The sequence below is a fragment of the Oncorhynchus gorbuscha genome, linkage group LG23 (assembly GCF_021184085.1).
Source record: "Oncorhynchus gorbuscha isolate QuinsamMale2020 ecotype Even-year linkage group LG23, OgorEven_v1.0, whole genome shotgun sequence".
Taxonomy (NCBI): domain Eukaryota; kingdom Metazoa; phylum Chordata; class Actinopteri; order Salmoniformes; family Salmonidae; genus Oncorhynchus; species Oncorhynchus gorbuscha.
The window spans coordinates 52,144,493-52,162,385 of NC_060195.1; the positions used below are offsets into that span (position 1 = coordinate 52,144,493).

Consider the following 17,893-nt stretch of genomic DNA (forward strand, 5'->3'; position numbering starts at 1 on the left):
GAGAGATGGTGAGAGGGAGAGATGGTGAGAGGGAGAGATGGTGAGAGGGAGAGAGAGAGATGGTGAGAGGGAGAGAGAGAGAGATGGTGAGAGGGAGAGAGAGAGAGATGGTGAGAGGGAGAGAGATGGTGAGAGAGAGAGAGAGAGATGGTGAGAGAGAGAGAGAGATGGAGAGAGAGAGAGAGAGAGGTGAGAGAGAGAGAGAGATGGTGGAGAGAGAGAGAGAGAGATGGTGAGAGAGAGAGAGAGATGGTGAGAGAGAGAGAGAGATGGTGAGAGAGGGAGAGATGGTGAGAGGGAGAGATGGTGAGAGGGAGAGATGGTGAGAGGGAGAGAGGGAGAGAGGAGAGAGGGTGAGAGGGTGAGAGGGTGAGAGGGTGAGAGGGAGAGAGGGAGAGAGGGTGAGAGGGTGAGAGGGTGAGAGGGAGAGATGGTGAGAGGGAGAGATGGTGAGAGGGAGAGATGGTGAGAGGGAGAGAGGGTGAGAGGGAGAGAGGGTGAGAGGGAGAGAGGGAGAGATGGTGAGAGGGAGAGATGGTGAGAGGAGAGATGGTGAGAGGGAGATGGTGAGAGGGAGATGGTGAGAGGAGATGGTGAGAGGGAGAGGGAGAGGGAGATGGTGAGAGGGAGATGGTGAGATGGTGAGAGGGAGAGATGGTGAGAGGGAGAGAGGGTGAGAGGGAGAGATGGTGAGAGGAGAGAGAGGAGAGAGGGTGAGGATGGAGAGAGTGAGGGAGAGAGAGAGAGGGAGATGGTGAGAGGGAGGGAGAGATGGTGAGAGGGAGAGAGGGAGAGAGGGTGAGAGGGAGAGATGGTGAGAGGGAGAGAGGGAGAGAGGGTGAGAGGGTGAGAGAGATGGTGAGAGGGAGGAGAGAGAGGGAGATGGTGAGAGGGAGGGAGAGATGGTGAGAGGGAGAGATGGTGAGAGGGAGAGATGGTGAGAGGGAGAGATGGTGAGAGGAGAGATGGTGAGAGGGAGAGATGGTGAGAGGGTGAGAGGGAGAGAGAGATGGTGAGAGGGAGGGAGAGATGGTGAGAGGGAGGGAGAGATGGTGAGAGATGGTGAGAGGGAGAGATGGTGAGAGGGAGAGATGGTGAGAGGGAGAGATGGTGAGAGGGAGAGATGGTGAGAGATGGTGAGAGGGAGAGATGGTGAGAGGGAGAGATGGTGAGAGGGAGAGATGGTGAGAGGGAGAGATGGTGAGAGGGAGAGATGGTGAGAGGGAGAGATGGTGAGAGGGAGAGATGGTGAGAGGGAGAGATGGTGAGAGGGAGATGGTGAGAGGGTGAGAGGAAGATGGTGAGAGGGTGAGAGGGAGAGGGTGAGAGGGAGAGGGAGAGATGGGGAGAGATGGTGAGAGGGAGAGATGGGGAGAGATGGTGAGAGGGAGAGATGGTGAGAGGGAGATGGTGAGAGGGTGAGAGGGAGATGGTGAGAGGGTGAGAGGGAGATGGTGAGAGGAGATGGTGAGAGGGTGAGAGGGAGATGGTGAGAGGGTGAGAGGGAGATGGTGAGAGGGAGATGGTGAGAGGGAGATGGTGAGAGGGAGATGGTGAGAGGGAGATGGTGAGAGGGAGATGGTGAGAGGGTGAGAGGGAGATGGTGAGAGGGAGATGGTGAGAGAGGGAGAGAGGGAGAGAGGGAGAGAGGGTGAGAGGGTGAGAGGGAGAGATGGTGAGAGGGAGAGAGGGAGAGAGGGAGAGAGGGAGAGAGAGAGAGATGGTGAGAGGGAGAGAGAGAGAGATGGTGAGAGGGAGAGAGGGAGAGAGGGAGAGAGGGAGAGAGAGGGAGAGAGGGTGAGAGAGGGAGAGGGTGAGAGGAGAGGGAGAGGAGTGAGGGTGAGAGGGAGAGGGAGTGAGGGTGAGAGGGAGAGGGAGAGAGGGTGAGAGGGAGAGGGAGAGATGGTGAGAGGGAGAGGGAGAGATGGTGAGAGGGAGAGATGGTGAGATGGTGAGAGAGAGAGATGGTGAGAGGGAGAGAGAGAGAGATGGTGAGATGGGGAGAGAGAGAGAGATGGTGAGAGGGAGAGAGAGAGATGGTGAGAGGGAGAGAGAGAGAGATGGTGAGAGGGAGAGAGAGAGAGATGGTGAGAGGGAGGGGGTGAGAGAGAGATGGTGAGAGGGAGGGGAGAGAGAGATGGTGAGAGGGAGAGAGAGAGATGGTGAGAGGGAGAGAGAGAGAGGGAGATGGTGAGAGAGAGAGATGGTGAGAGGGAGAGATGGTGAGAGGGAGAGATGGTGAGAGGGAGAGAGATGGTGAGAGGGAGAGATGGTGAGAGGGGGAGAGATGGTGAGAGGGAGAGAGATGGTGAGAGAGAGAGAGAGAGATGGTGAGAGAGAGAGAGAGAGAGAGAGATGGTGAGAGAGAGAGAGAGAGAGAGATGGTGAGAGGGAGGGAGAGAGAGAGAGATGGTGAGAGGGAGGGAGAGAGAGAGAGATGGTGAGAGGGAGAGAGAGAGATGGTGAGAGGGAGAGAGAGAGAGATGGTGAGAGGGAGAGATGGTGAGAGGGAGAGATGGTGAGAGGGAGAGATGGTGAGAGGGAGAGATGGTGAGAGGGAGAGATGGTGAGAGGGAGAGATGGTGAGAGGGAGAGAGATGGTGAGAGGGAGAGAGATGGTGAGAGGGAGAGATGGTGAGAGGGAGAGAGATGGTGAGAGGGAGAGAGATGGTGAGAGAGAGAGATGGTGAGAGATGGTGAGAGATGGAGAGAGAGGGAGAGATGGTGAGATGGTGAGAGGGAGAGATGGTGAGAGGGGAGAGATGGTGAGAGGGAGAGATGGTGAGAGGGAGAGATGGTGAGAGGGAGAGAGGGTGAGAGGGAGAGAGGGAGAGAGGGAGAGAGGGTGAGAGGGAGAGAGGGAGAGAGGGAGAGAGGGAGAGAGGGAGAGAGGGAGAGAGGGAGAGATGGTGAGAGGGAGAGAGGGAGAGGGAGAGATGGTGAGAGGGAGAGAGGGTGAGGGAGAGGGTGAGAGGGTGAGGGAGAGATGGTGAGAGGGAGAGATGGTGAGAGGGAGAGATGGTGAGAGGGAGAGATGGTGAGAGGGAGGGGAGAGATGGTGAGAGGGAGGGGAGAGATGGTGAGAGGGGAGGGGAGAGATGGTGAGAGGGGGAGGGGAGAGATGGTGAGAGGGGGAGAGATGGTGAGAGGGGAGGGGAGAGATGGTGAGAGGGAGAGAGAGATGGTGAGAGGGAGAGAGATGGTGAGAGGGAGAGAGAGATGGTGAGAGGGAGAGAGAGATGGTGAGAGAGATGGTGAGAGAGGAGAGAGATGGTGAGAGGGAGAGAGAGAGATGGTGAGAGGGGAGAGAGAGATGGTGAGAGGTAGAGAGAGATGGTGAGAGAGATGGTGAGAGGGTGAGAGAGATGGTGAGAGGGTGAGAGAGATGGTGAGAGGGTGAGAGAGATGGTGAGAGGGTGAGAGAGAGGGTGAGAGGGTGAGAGAGAGGGTGAGAGGGTGAGAGAGATGGTGAGAGGGAGAGAGGGAGAGAGAGATGGTGAGAGGGAGAGAGAGATGGTGAGAGGGGGAGAGATGGTGAGAGGGGGAGAGAGATGGTGAGAGGGGAGAGAGATGGTGAGAGGGAGAGAGAGATGGTGAGAGGGAGAGAGAGAGGGATTGATGTTTGTTTTTGTGATAACTCACATAGAACTCACACACCCATGTGCTGTCTGTTTCAGGTAGTGGTGATGCCCCCGGTTGTAAATAAATCATGCCCTTCGTAGCAGGTGTTCTAACAGTTTTAAGTGAATTATCACCTGGGACGCTGATTTAAACGGTGCGGCCAACTCTCACGTGTTGGACGTGAGATGCATTTGACCATCTTCACACACCGCACCTTTTTATTTCTCACTTATTGAAAAAAGTACTGCTTTTATTGTCTAATTAATCCAATTCAGTGTGTTTAACTTATCAACTGTGTTTGGAAATGGGATCATATTCATCTGCAATTCTATATCATGAGCATTCAGGGAGCGGGACACTAATCCGGATGCTTATAAGAAATCCCGCTATGCCCTCAGATAAACCATCAAACAAGCAAAGCGTCAATACAGGATTAAGATTGAATCCTACTACACCGGCTCTAACGCTCTTCGGATGTGACAGGGCTTGAAAACTATTACAGACTACAAAGGGAAACCCAGACGTGAGCTGCCCAGGGACGCAAGCCTACCAGACGAGCTAAATGCCTTTTTATGCAAGCAACACTGAAGCATGCACGTGAGCACCAGCTGTTCTGGATGACTAAGTGATAACGCTCTCGGTAGCCGATGTGAGCCAGACCTTTTAAACAGGTCAATATTCACAAAGCCGTGGGGCCAGACGAATTACCAGGACGTGTACTCAAAGCATGCCCAGACCAACTGGCAAGTGTCTTCACTGACATTTTCAACCTCTCCCTGACTGAGTCTGTAATACCTACATGTTTCAAGCAGACCACCATAGTCCCTGTGCCCAAGGAAGCGACAGTAATCTGCCTAAAGATTACCGCCCCGTAGCACTCATATCGGTAGCCATGCTTTGAAAGGCTGGTCATGGCTCACATCAACATCATCCTGGATACCCTAGACCCACTCCAATTCGCGTACCGCCATAACAGATCCACCGATGACGCAATCTGAATCGCACTCTACACTGCCCTTTCCCACCAAGACAAAAGGAACAACTATGTGGGAATGCTGTTCATTGACTACAGCTCAGCGTTAAACACCATAGTGCCCACGAAGCTCATCATTAAGATAAGTACTCTGGGACTAAACGCCTCCCTCTGCAACTGGATCCTGGACTTCCTGACGGGCCATCCCCAGGTGGTAAGGGTAGGCAACAACACGTCTGCTACACTGATCCTCAACACAGAGGACCCTCGGGTGTGTACTTAGTCCCCTCCTGTACTCCCGGTTCACCCACAACTGCGTGGCCAAACAAGACTCCAACACCAAGTTCGCTGATGACACAACAGGGTTAGGCCTGATTGCCGACAATGATGAGACAGCCTATAGGAGGACGTCAGGACAACCACCTCTCCCTCAATGTGAGCAAGAAAGGAGCTGATCGTGGACTATAGGAAAAGCCGGGCCGAACAGGCCCCCATTAACATCGATGGGGCTGTAATGGAGCGGGTCGAGTGTTTCAAGTTCCTTGGTGTCCACATCACCAACGATCTATCATGGTCCAAACACATAAAGACAGTCGTGAAGAGGGCACTGTAACACCTTTTCCCCCTCAGGAGACTGAAAAAGATTTGGCATGGGTCCCCAGATCCTCAAAGTTCTACAGCTGACCGGTTGCATCAATACCTGGTATGGCAACTGCTCGGCATCTGACTGCGAGGCGCAACAGAGGGTAGTGCGAATGGCCCATTGCATCACTGGGGCCAAGCTACCTGCCATCCAGGACCTATATACTAGGCAGTGTCAGAGGAAAGCCCATACAATTGTCAAGTCTAGGACCAAAAGGCTCCTTAACAGCTTCTATCCCCAATCCTTAAGAATGCTGAACAATTAATCAAATGCCACCAGACTTCTAAACCCCCCCCGCCCCTCCATTTTTGTTTTGTACACTGCTGCTACTCGCTGTTTTATTTTCTATGCATAGTCACTTCACCCCTACCTACATGTACAAATTACCTCGACTAACCAGTACCTCCGCACATTAACTCGGTACTGGTACCCCCTGTATATAGCTTCGTTATTGTTATTTTGTTACTTTTTGCTATTTAAAAAAAACGTTACTTTATTTGGTAAATATTTTCTTAACCAACAGTGCATTTCATGGTAAGTTCTACACTTGTTGTATTTGGCGCATGTGACAAATAAAGTTAGCTTTGTAACTGTGGCAGCTTCACCTGGGAGATCCATCATCTTCCTGCCACTGCACTGTGTTACCCCGACAGATTGAAGGTCGTAATTGGTTTAGTAAGGGTCCGGGGCCAAGGCAATTGGATGCACATTTTATAAAGAAATGCCCCTCTATGCTGTGTCTGGTGTGCAGCCACAGCAGACAAGACGGGCATTTTATGAATTCAAATTCCAAAAGAGCAGCACGGCAACTTGTAGCACTGTTTTGTACAAAATGCATTTGTTGTCACTACTGTCCCTGTCGCAGAATGCTTCCTTATTACAGCATGTGATTATACAGCCTAGTTAGTGATTTAAATGATTTTAATCCACCACTTGCATCAGCTACTGTTACAATGCGCGTGGTGTAGAAAGGCGGACGCATATGATCCAATTTCAAAATGATTTTCAGGCACAGTTGATAAGATTCAGGCAATGTCTTCAGGATATTTTATTACCTGGTTAATTTATTTGGCCTTTCACAATAGCTGATGTCATAACATTTCCCAAGCCCCACAATGGGCTAAAATATAGACTAACGATTGTGCTTATCTTAGCAAGAACACTACTGTTATTCCACCTACTTGTTATTATTTTCACTTACCAATTTTTCTGGTGTAGTTTAAGGATATTTGAAATCGATTATGCCTGCTTGAGTCTTTTGCCCTCAGAACAGCCTCAATTTGTTGGGGCATATGGACTCTACAAGTTGTCAATCATTCCATGGGGATGCTGGCTCATGTTGACTCCAGTGCTTCCCACTGTTGTCAAATTGGCTGGATGTCCTTTGGTGGGTGGACCATTCTTAAAACCCAGCAGCGTTGCAGTTCTTGACACAAACCACCTCCCCTTCATCTACACTGATTTTGAAGGTACGTCAGTAAGGGATCATAGCATTCACCTGGTCAGTCTGTCATGGAAAGAGGTGTTCATAATGTTTTGTACACTCGGCTAGATCATAGCTTTCACCTGGATTCAACTGCCAGTTTATTAGGTACACATCTAGTACCGGGTCGGACCCGCTTTGCCTCCATAAACAGCCTGAATTCTTGCTGCACATTGGACGGCGATACACCTAGTTAAATAAAGGTTCAATAAAATAACAATAGAAACCCCACCGACATCAGGCTGCACCGTTGACACCAGGCAGTATGGGTTCATGGACTAATACTGCTTACGCCAAATCCTGACTGCCATTTAGCATGACACAAAAGGAACCGGGATTCGTCGACCCAGGCATTGTTTTTCCACTCCTCCAATTGTCCAGTGTTGGTGTCCACTGGAGCCGCTTCTCCTTGTTTTTAGCTGATAGCAGTGGAACTAGGTGTGGTCGTCCGTGACAATGATCGAAGAGCTGTGCATTCCGAGATGCCATTCTGCACCCCACTGTTGTACGACGCCGCTATTTGTCTGTTTACAGCCCGCCTGTTAGCTTGCACCATTCTTGCCATTTCTCATTTTGACCTCTCTCATCAACGAGCTGTTTTCGCCCCCAGGACTGGCACTGACTGGATGTTTTTTGTTTGTTTGTCGCACCACTCTCAGGAAACCCTAGACACGTAGTCGTGCGTGAAAAGCCCAGGAGGGCGGCCGTTTCTGAGATACTGGATCTGGAGCCGATCATACCGTGCTCATTAGTCGCTTATGTCACTCGTTTTGCCCATCCTAACGTTCAATCGAACAGTAACTGGATGCCTGTCTGCCTGCTTCTTTATAGCAAGCCACGGCCACGTGACTCACTGTCTGTTGGAGCAATCCACTTTTTTGTTAACGGGGTGGTGTACCTAATACACTGGCCAGGTAGTGGAGGTGAAGTCATGAGAATAGGCTATTGAAACGGCCCTTGCCTAAAATATCCGGTCTTCAGTATTGTGCGCAAGCTGCTAGGCAGAAACGGTATGCATAAATGCAACGTACCTATGAAGAGTCAGATGGTGGCAATGTTTTGCCAGTCATCCTCACCCACTGAAGATTTATTTCCATGAGATTCTTCTTGAATGTGGGGTAATTTGTAGAAATCAAAATGTCACATGGACATAATCAAACCCCAAGTATTTGGGAAGCTTAGATCAGGGGCGGCGAACCCTCTTAGAGAGCTACCTCTTATGCAGTATTTTCTATGGTCCTATTGGTTAGACACTGCCACCAACTTTTAATATTAGCATTTTCTAACCATAAACCAATGTAATTTAATGACCCCCAATTAGCATACTCTAAATGTCATGCCCATATAATCTCAAAGTAATTGAAGCCAAGTCGTGGAGAATCCTGACCTGTGATAAAAATCCAAATCCACCCAGGTCATGGGCCTAAGCCATGTAAAACATATGTAGAATTGCAGGAAATTAGCTTTAAAACAGAATTTTTGGGAACCACTAGACCACCAGTTAGGAGTGGAGCCAAGGACAACCGCTTGGAGTGAGAATTCCTATCTTCAATAGTTGGCAGCACTGTTTTAAAGCTTATGGTCAACAACCCAAAAAGTGTGTGTGTGTGTGTGTGTGTGTGTGTGTCTATAATTTTATTACAGCAAGGGGAGTACTGTCAGACTAGACGGTGGCTGATCGCTCATCTCTGTACTTGCTTCCCAAATGGCACCCTATTCCCTATATAGTGTCCTACTTTTGACCGGGGTCCATAGGGTGTCATTTCGGACACAGCGGTCTATATGATAGCACCACCAGTGTATTTGCAAACAGAAAGGAGGCTTATGTCATTCTGTTCTTTTCCTGTCCTCCTCAGTTAGCCATGATGTCATGCTGTAAAGAAGCCCTGTCCCCGGCGCTGTAACAATGGCAATGCTGGGTTTTGATTTACTGCTGTGCTTGGGCGTTGTTATGGAACAGCCAGTGGGGAAAAGTAGGCCATTTCCTGTTCTGGCCACCCTGTCGTCCCCCCCACTTGCCGCGCGCTACTATATACACACACACACACTGGTGTGTGCCCTGTTCACTGTACATTGTGTATCTCACATATGGTGGTCATACCAACTAAATGGTTGACTGGGATGGCCAAGGGGTTTTAGGTAGGCGATGGTTGGGCAGCTGAAGAGACACCGTGTGGAAAGACTGTGTGCCTGTAACTGTCCATGCCTGTAAATTTGCACACACACACACACACAACAACAGTGGTTCTGTGTAACCTAGCTATCTTGAATGTATCCGCCCATGATCCGAAACAGACTCCTTTCCAGCTGCTGTGCGTATTTTGCACGCATCAACTTTTGTGTGTTGTGAGTGAGGGTATACGTGTCTGTCTGTGTGTTTATGGCCTGTGCCAGTGCCCACCAGGCCCACTCTCACACTCAGCCAAAGTAGGCCCAAATCACAGGCTGTTTAACCACAGGATGCTAACTGCAACTCAGCACAGCAGGCCTTTTCTCCCTCCCTGTTCTCTCTTCTTTCCCTCACTCTGATCCCTCCCTGCTCTCTCTCTCGCTCTCTGCTCTTCTCTCTCTCTTTGCTCCCTCTCTGCTTTTCTTTCTCCCTTCCTCTCTCACTCTTCTGCTTCTTCCTCTCACTCTTTCTTTGAGCTGTTAACACAGAAGGAAATAAAGATTTGGAGGTAGAGAATGCAGCGAAGTATGTAAGCTCTCTCTTTTCTTTCTGCTCTCTCTCAGGGGAATAAGAGGAGAGGGGATTTTCAAAGCAGGAATTTTTGAGTAAAAATGTTTGACCATTAACACAACTATTTTTCCCTAACTCCTAAACCTTAACCCCAAAACCATAAACCTAACCCTTAAGCTTTAAAATAGCATTTGAAAAAAAGTGTTTTTCTACACTGTCAAGATATTCGGGTGAATTATTAGGACATTGGGGTCCTGTTAAGTTTGGAAAACAAGTGCACACTAACACAGTATCAAAAGCAGCGCTCAATTTGGAGTTTTCCCCCCATGTACCTGTGGAGGGTCCTGTTGTCTGGTACAGTACAGTTAACGGGAAGCACTATACCCCCTGGAAAACCAATGATATTACCTTAGGCCTGAGCTTCTAAATAGTCTGTTCCATCTGAATGGGCTGCTATCAGACCTGGCTTCAAATACTTGATTGAGCTCAATGGAACCCATAGAATATACCCCAAACTGCAAACCTGCCTGCCTGGCACTCTAGGCAGGCTTGCACATACGTTCAAAGGTTTTGAAAGATTTCAAATAGTATTTGAACCCAGGTCTGGCTGTTGTAGGGGTTCATGTGCTGTAGGAACACAGGGAAATATTGTGGGGATAACACTGTGCCTTTGTGTCTTTAGGCTACTTTGTCACACACTGCTGCCATGCCCGTGATACCATGTTGCCGTGTGTGTGCTTGTTTCTGTCTGACTTCTCACTAGGTGTGTGCCTGTGTGTGTGTGAAAAGAGAGAACGGGGGGGGGGCATAGTCATTGAAATATGTGTTTACAGTTTAGTGGTAGAGGGTGTGCGTCCGTGCATTTGAAGTCGGAAGTTTGCATACACCAATGCATCATAAAAACTTGTTTTTCAACCACTCCACACATTTCTTGTAAACAAACTATAGTTTTGGCAAGTCGGTTAGGACATCTACTGTGTGCATGACACAAGTCATTTTTCCAACAATTGTTTACAGACAGATTATTTCACTTATGATTCACTGTATCACAATTCCAGTGGGTCAGAAGTTTACAAACACAGTAAGCTGACTGTGTAATTAAACAGCCTGGAAAATTCCAGAAAATGATGTCATGGCTTTAGAAGCTTCTGATAGGCTAATTGACATCATTTGAGTCAATTTGAGGTATACCTGTGGATGTATTTCAAGGCCTACCTTCAAACTCAGTGCCTCTTTGCTTGATATCATGGGGAAATCAAAATAAATCAGCCAAGGCCTCAGAATGTAGACCTCCACAAGTCTGGTTCATCCTTGGGAGCAATTTCCAAACGCCTGAGGTACAACGTTCATCTGTACAAACAATAGTACGCAAGTATAAACACTATGGGACCACATAGTCATCATACTGCTCAGGAAGGAGACGCATTCTGTCTCCCAGAGATGAACGTACTTTGGTGTGAAAAGTGCAAATCAATCCCAGAATAAAAGCAAAGGACCTTGTGAAGATGCTGGAGGAAACGGGTACGAAAGTATCTATATCCACAGTAAAACAAGTTCTATATTGACATAACCTGAAAGGCCGCTCAGTAAGGAAGAAGTCACTGCTCCAAAACTGCCATAAAAAAGCCAGACTACGGCTTGCAACTGCACATGGGGGCAAAGATTTGTACTTTTTGGAGAAATGTCCTCTGGTCTGATGAAACAAATATAGCTCACCAAAAAAACTTAAATTCACCCAACTTATTATGGGAAGCTTGTGGAAGGCTACCCAAAATGTTTGAACCAAGTTAAACAATTTTTAAAGGCAATGCTACCAAATACTAATTGAGTGCATGTCAACTTCTGACCCACTGGGAATGTGATGAAAGAAATAAAAGCTAAAAGAAATTATTCTTTCTACAATTATTCTGACATTTCACATTCTTAAAATAAGGGTGATCCCTAAGACATGGAATTTTACTAGGATTAAATGTGAAAAACTGAGTTTAAATGTATTTGGCTCAGGTGGATGTAAACTTCCAACTTCAACTGTATGTGACCATGTGTGAGGGACTGTTTTCTTGTGTCCCACTGTGTGTGGCTGTGCCTCCCCATGTCCTCATGGAGCCTATCAGTAGATAAAGATAAGATAGCGTTCCTCTGACTGGATCCCGTGCTGTGTTTTCATTCCTAACTTTGTGTGACACTAATACTCCACTAAACCGTTTCCCTCTCCAACCAGGAAGTGATGCAATATGAACAGTATGTGAAGGGGTCAGCTATTACACCAATATGATTCTGTCTGGGATCAGAAAGGAGTGTGGTCAGAGATTGGTTTAGTCACACAGATGTGGGTGGGGGTTAGGGGAAGGGGCTTCGGTGACGTGTGTGTGTGTGTGTGTGTGTGTGTGTGTGTGTGTGTGTGTGTGTGTGTGTGTGTGTGTGTGTGTGTGTGTGTGTGTGTGTGTGTGTGTGTGTGTGTGTGTGTGTGTGTGTGTGTGTGTGTGGCGCGCACACACTCACCTCTAGGGGCTTTAAAGGGTTGTAGTGTCACTGGCTCAAGATCTACCGGTGTGGCATTTAGTCATGACACTGCACATGATTTACACACAGTGTCATGATGCAGCAGTGTAAAAGGTGGGAAATAAATAATTAAATCACCTATTTTCTAATCTGTCCACAAGAGGGTGCTCTGTCATTGTCATTAGATGGCACAACGAGGCTTCGTGATACAGAATACCACGGCAATGTCCCAAGTGGCACCCCATTCCCTTCATAGTGCATTACAGAGCCCTAGTGCACAATAAGGGAATAGGGGGAAATTTGGGACACAGTTATTGACTGGATGTGGCTGACAGTCGACTTCGACTCTTATCTCCAATGTCTGAACATAGGTATGATGGCATCCAGCATGTGTTATACTGTATCTCTGGCAGACAACAGGGAATAGCATCCTGCTGTTGCGCAGCCATATCTATCCACATTATAGAGCTCTTTTTGGTGGTTGCCATGGTAACATGTAATAAGGTTGAGCTGGTGAAGTTGTGGATTCATCGCGGCCACTGTGCGATGGAATTCTCTCTTAGTAAATGTGTCTGCGTATGCTTGTGTGCAGGTGAATTGAAATGTTTTAATCCTTTCAATTGTAATGTGATTCCTGTATTCAAATGAGGTACTCTGTGTCTGCCTACAGATGGCGGATATGTCTGACGATGAGCTGGACCACGGGGCAGAGGAGGAGGACAGTGATAAGGAAGACCAGGACCTGGACAAAATGTTTGGAGCCTGGTTGGGAGAACTGGACAAACTCACACAGGTATTGCAGTAGGGGAGGATGGGCTTATCCTGGTAGCCGGGTCATGGATACCATATCTTGGCAATCCTTGGTATCCTAGCAAACCAAATCCAAGTAACCATATTCTAGTAACAATATCATAGTAATAGTATCCATGCAACCATGTCTTAGTAACTGTAACCTAGTAACCGTACCCTTGCAATCGTATCCTGGTAACTGTATCTTGCCAACCATATTATCCTAGTTTCCCACCCATTCGCTGAGTCATGTTAGCTTTCTTCCACTTCCTTCAAGCCTATTAAAGTCTGGTATTGTTATGCATTAAAGACACGCTCCTGTACTTTGTTTTATGTGTGGTAGCGGTCGACCAATTCTGATTTTCCAACGACAATACCGATTTAAAACAGCAAAAGATGTTTATGGTTAGGTACATTTGTGCAATGATTGTGCTTTTTTCGCGAATGTGCCTTTATTAAATCATCACCCATATGGCGAAGTAGGCTGTGATTCGATGATGAAATAACAGGCACCGCATTGATTATATGCAACTCAGGACAAGCTAGTGTCGTGTCTTTGGCTATGCCGGATTATGTGATATGACATGCTATTCTATAAAATAATTTCTCCGTAATTAATATTACCTGATTGAGCTAATCATGTAAATGTAATTAACTAGAGAGTCAGGCACCACAAAATAATATTTATAGAGCTGTAATATAAGACCTAGTAATATTTTACATCAATAGCAGTCAATATCAATCGTCATCTTAATTCAGTCTCATCTGAAAGTTGGAAATTCTTGGTTATCTGCACGAACCCTGGCTAACAATTTGAATCAGCAATGCAAAATTGGGTTTAATTATTTATTTACTAAATACCTAACTAATCACACAGAATTACACATACACATAATTAAATCATAACTTGATTACAAATTACGTCATAAAGGAAACGTCCCTAGCGGGCGGAACCGATATGACAGCTGGTTACACAAAAGAAAAGGGCTGGGTTTGAGTGAAAGAGCGGGAAGACTGAGGGACATAGGGAGAAGCTGTGCTATCTTAAATACAGTATCTGATGCATTCTAAATTACCATTTGGAAAAGGAAAATGCAATAAATATTTACTCTAAGCTGCGCTTCGGTAGGTTGGTGGTAGATGGAAGGCCGTGTTGCCAAACCGAGTCCTTTGAAGAATGTCTCTGGTTGTCAATTGGATACGTTGTAGTAACGTCGTTGGGTGATAGACGGGATACTCTGTCTGTTCCTTCCTAACTCTCGTTGCATCTGCTGTTGCTAACTCAACGGCTAGGAGGTATCACTTCTGTAGTGAATAAGAGTTCAAAGTTCATACCATTCACAACCAAAGCTCACGCTGAAGTTGGCTTCGTTCTGTAGTTATTATCAGAACCATTCTGACATTGGACCGTCGTCCTACATCCTCGGAACAGGAGGTTATATTGTCGTCAAGGGCTTATATAGGAAAGGAGAGGAGGGCGTGTTGGAAAAGTTTTACAGCCCGTATCCCTTCACAGGGGCGGGCCACTGATTGAGCAGAGCCCTATCTTATGAAAACCCAAATCTCACATTTTAGATGCTAAAATCACATTTCATCCCATCACGAATAATTTCATATTCAAACATTTAAATTGAACAACAATTCCATGTTAATCCGATAACTGATGTGTAGACTTTCCACTAGTTTGTCATCTTATCATTGATGAGAATGTATCAGATGACAACCGAACTGACATCATATTCATTAAGTACCACCGCATATGTTCAATTGGTCGGATTATCAGAATATAGTTTATTTCCCCCCACCTTCTGATGTTCCCAGAATCTCTATGTTAACCAAGGGTTTTGCAAATGTAACATCAGTAGAGTAGAGAGAGGAAAAAGGGGGGGAGAGGTATTTGACTGTCATAAACCTATCCCCAGGCCAACGTCATGACACTATTTAAACTAGTAATATCCTCAACCATGTGTAGTTAACTAGTGATTATGTTAAGATTGATAGTTGTTTTATAAGATACGTTTAATGCTAGCTAGCACCTTACCTTGGATCCTTGCTGCACTCACATAACAGGTGGTCAGCCTGCCACGCAGTTTCCTCGTGGATTGCAATGTAATCGGCCATTGGTGTCCAGAAATGCAGATTACCGATTGTTATGAAAACTTGAAATCGGCCATGCCAATGAATCGGTCAACCTCTGTGTAGTTCATACATGCATAATCTATGAGAATGTCTTACCTCAATTAGCCATGGAATCCCTAGTTTGAAAACTACTTGTTTCTGGAATCCGTGGGGTGCCATTTTCCCTACATTTATCCCCACGTGGGCCAGTCCCCTAGCAATTTGCGTTTCAGCCAATGAGCTTCCGCCAATGAGCTTCAGCCCCTCGCCATTTGAGTGACAGCTAGCAAGACGCACACACAGTTGAGCGAGAGGGCAATAATTTGTGAGGTAGTACGCAATATTCGGTGACTATTCAAAATGAGTGGTTAAAAAGTATCAGAGAACATCTTTAAGATGGTGGGGATTTTGATAGTGTGATTCGTCCTCTACAGAGTCTGGATGACGGGAAGCCACAGAATTCGGTCCAGAAGGCCCCTCTCAGACAGGAAACCAACATGGCTAACTTTTCTTACCGCTTCTCCATGTACAACATCAACGGTAAGACACACACTCAGACCTATATGCCCTACCCACTTCCTGCAGAGCAATGGTGTCTGTGACATGCCTGTGTGACCCACACAACCATTGCTTTACTGCTGTGCAAAAGTACCTTTTCAACCGTCACACTTTCATGAAATCAATATTTTAGCTCCTATTTATTTAGTGTGTGTGTGTGTGTGTGTGTGTGTGTGTGTGTGTGTGTGTGTGTGTGTGTGTGTGTGTGTGTGTGTGTGTGTGTGTGTGTGTGTGTGTACTAGCATGTGTGTGTATACAAAATAACATGGATTCACACTCTCCATTTCCCCCTCCTTACAGAGGCTTTGAACCAGACGACAGAGACCGTAGACCTGGATGCCCTGATGGCTGACCTGTGTTCCATAGAACAGGAGCTCAGCACCATCGGCAAGCCCAACACCGGCACCGCCCGCCAGGCTAAATGTCAACAGCGATGCCCGGGTGGTCGCAGCGCCAGTGCCAAGCAAATTGGCAGTGGTGGGGGGAGTAGCAGCGGGGGCAGCACCAGCAGTAGTACCCGGGCCTCACCGGCCTCCACCGTCCGAGGGGGCAGCTCCAACTCCCACGGGCGCCCGTCGGCATCGAACCTCTCGCTGGACGACATCACGGCCCAGTTGGAGCAGGCGTCGCTCAGCATGGACGAGGCGGCGCACCAGACTTCCTCCTCCTACTCCTCGACCACCCTCCGGCGGCCCTCGGCAGGTTCCTCGTCCTCGCAGCACCGGAGGACGGGCTCGGTGGGCACCGTTAGTGAACACGAGGCGGGGGGCCACTCCTCGAGGTCCAGCGTTAATTCTGCATCCGCGTCCAGCATGGACTCTCTGGATATCGACAAGGTGCTGTCTAGGACAGTAGGAGGGCCCGAGCAGGACGGGGGTTCACAAGGCCCCCAGCCGCCACAGGGCCCGGCCAGTACTGAGGTAAGGCACACACACTCATACACACACTCCAATCTTCACAATCCTCTTTTCCCAATTGTTTCCTAAAAACTAACTAAGATGTACCATGAATAGCAATATCTCTTCGTTGAAACATTATTACCACTGATAGTTTGTTCATTTCTATCCTCTGTTGTCTGTATGAGAGTCAACCTGCAAACAAGGCCCAGTTATCTCGGCCTATCAAAAGCCCTTTTTCATGTGCAGGCTTTTAGTTCGGGCAGGGTAATGATTGCCGTTTATGGGGCATTGTGGGACTTCCTTTATTCAGACTAAAAGGGTGGGCTGAGTTATGACAGTGAAAGGCTGTTTGGTTAGTGGGGAAAATAAACTGCTGCAGTGGTTTGTTTGTTCAAACATGATGAATGATGATGAATGGTGTGTGTGTGTGTGTGTGTGTGTGTGTGTGTGTGTGTGTGTGTGTGTGTGTGTGTGTGTGTGTGTGTGTGTGTGTGTGTGTGTGTGTGTGTGTGTGTGTGTGTGTGTGTGTGTGTGTGTGTGTGTGTGTGTGTGTGTGTGTGTGTGTGTACGCACGTCCTCTCGAAACCACCCTCTCTAGTTCCCTGCATGGTACACTTCCACTGCATGATGTTTTGACGTCCCAACTGCATGTCATGTGGTGCACCGTACAACTTATTGTATTACATTTGTTTGCTATCCGTGTAACACGCAATGTTGTGTGTGTGTATACTACCCATTGGAAAGTGTGGTATTTACAGTACAGTGAGTGAATGCATTGTAAATCACTGAAGTCTGCATGTGTGATATGGATTACAATGTATCTACTGTACCCGTTTTGCTGTAAACTCAACCTGCTTGACTTAAGTACGGGAACTTAGTTTAGGTTTACAAGATGGAAAGGAGAAAATATATATGCCACTTAGCAGAGGCTTTTATCCGAAGCGACTAACAGAACAGTGCCTGCATACATACAGTATGTAGTACGTTGTCACTAATTGAACCCACACCCTGGCATTGCTAGTGCCACACATGACCACATATAGAATCAGTATGCAATGGAGAGATTGAATAAGTGGAAGGTAAGGTGTTGAAAGGATAATATGAACATTTTAAATGGAGAAGGAGAGCTTAATGCCTACTTGAATAAAGTGCACCTTCCCCGTCCCCTTGCATGTTTACTGTGTGTGTGTGTGTTTGCATCCTCTCTGCACCCATAATGCACCTCCCCGTTTCCCAGCATGCCTCACTACTGCGACGGGCCAATGGTAAGCCGGCCAGACGGCAGCTTGACTTCACCTCACGGGAGGGTGAAGTGGATCTGGACACTGTAAGTGTGTGTGTGTGTGTGTGTGTGTGTGTGTGTGTGTGTGTGTGTGTGTGTGTGTGTGTGTGTGTGTGTGTGTGTGTGTGTGTGTGTGTGTGTGTGTGTGTGTGTGTGTGTGTGTGTGTGTGTGTGTGTGTGTGTGTTGAAGAAAAAGCCAGACCTGTATGTAGTGTACAGCAGGTGTGTGATTGTGTAAAGGTGGGTATTAGCAATCAACTTCAGTAATCACAGCAGTATATTCTTTAGAAAATGTGCTTTTGATAAATCGTCTCTCTTCCCCATCCACAACGATCTAATATGACT

General features: G+C 47.4%; 1 pseudogene; it reads left to right on the forward strand.

Annotated features, from left to right (window-relative positions):
- LOC124011166 overlaps window positions 1–17,893 on the forward strand; it is an 88,018-nt pseudogene that overhangs the window by 47,185 nt on the left and 22,940 nt on the right.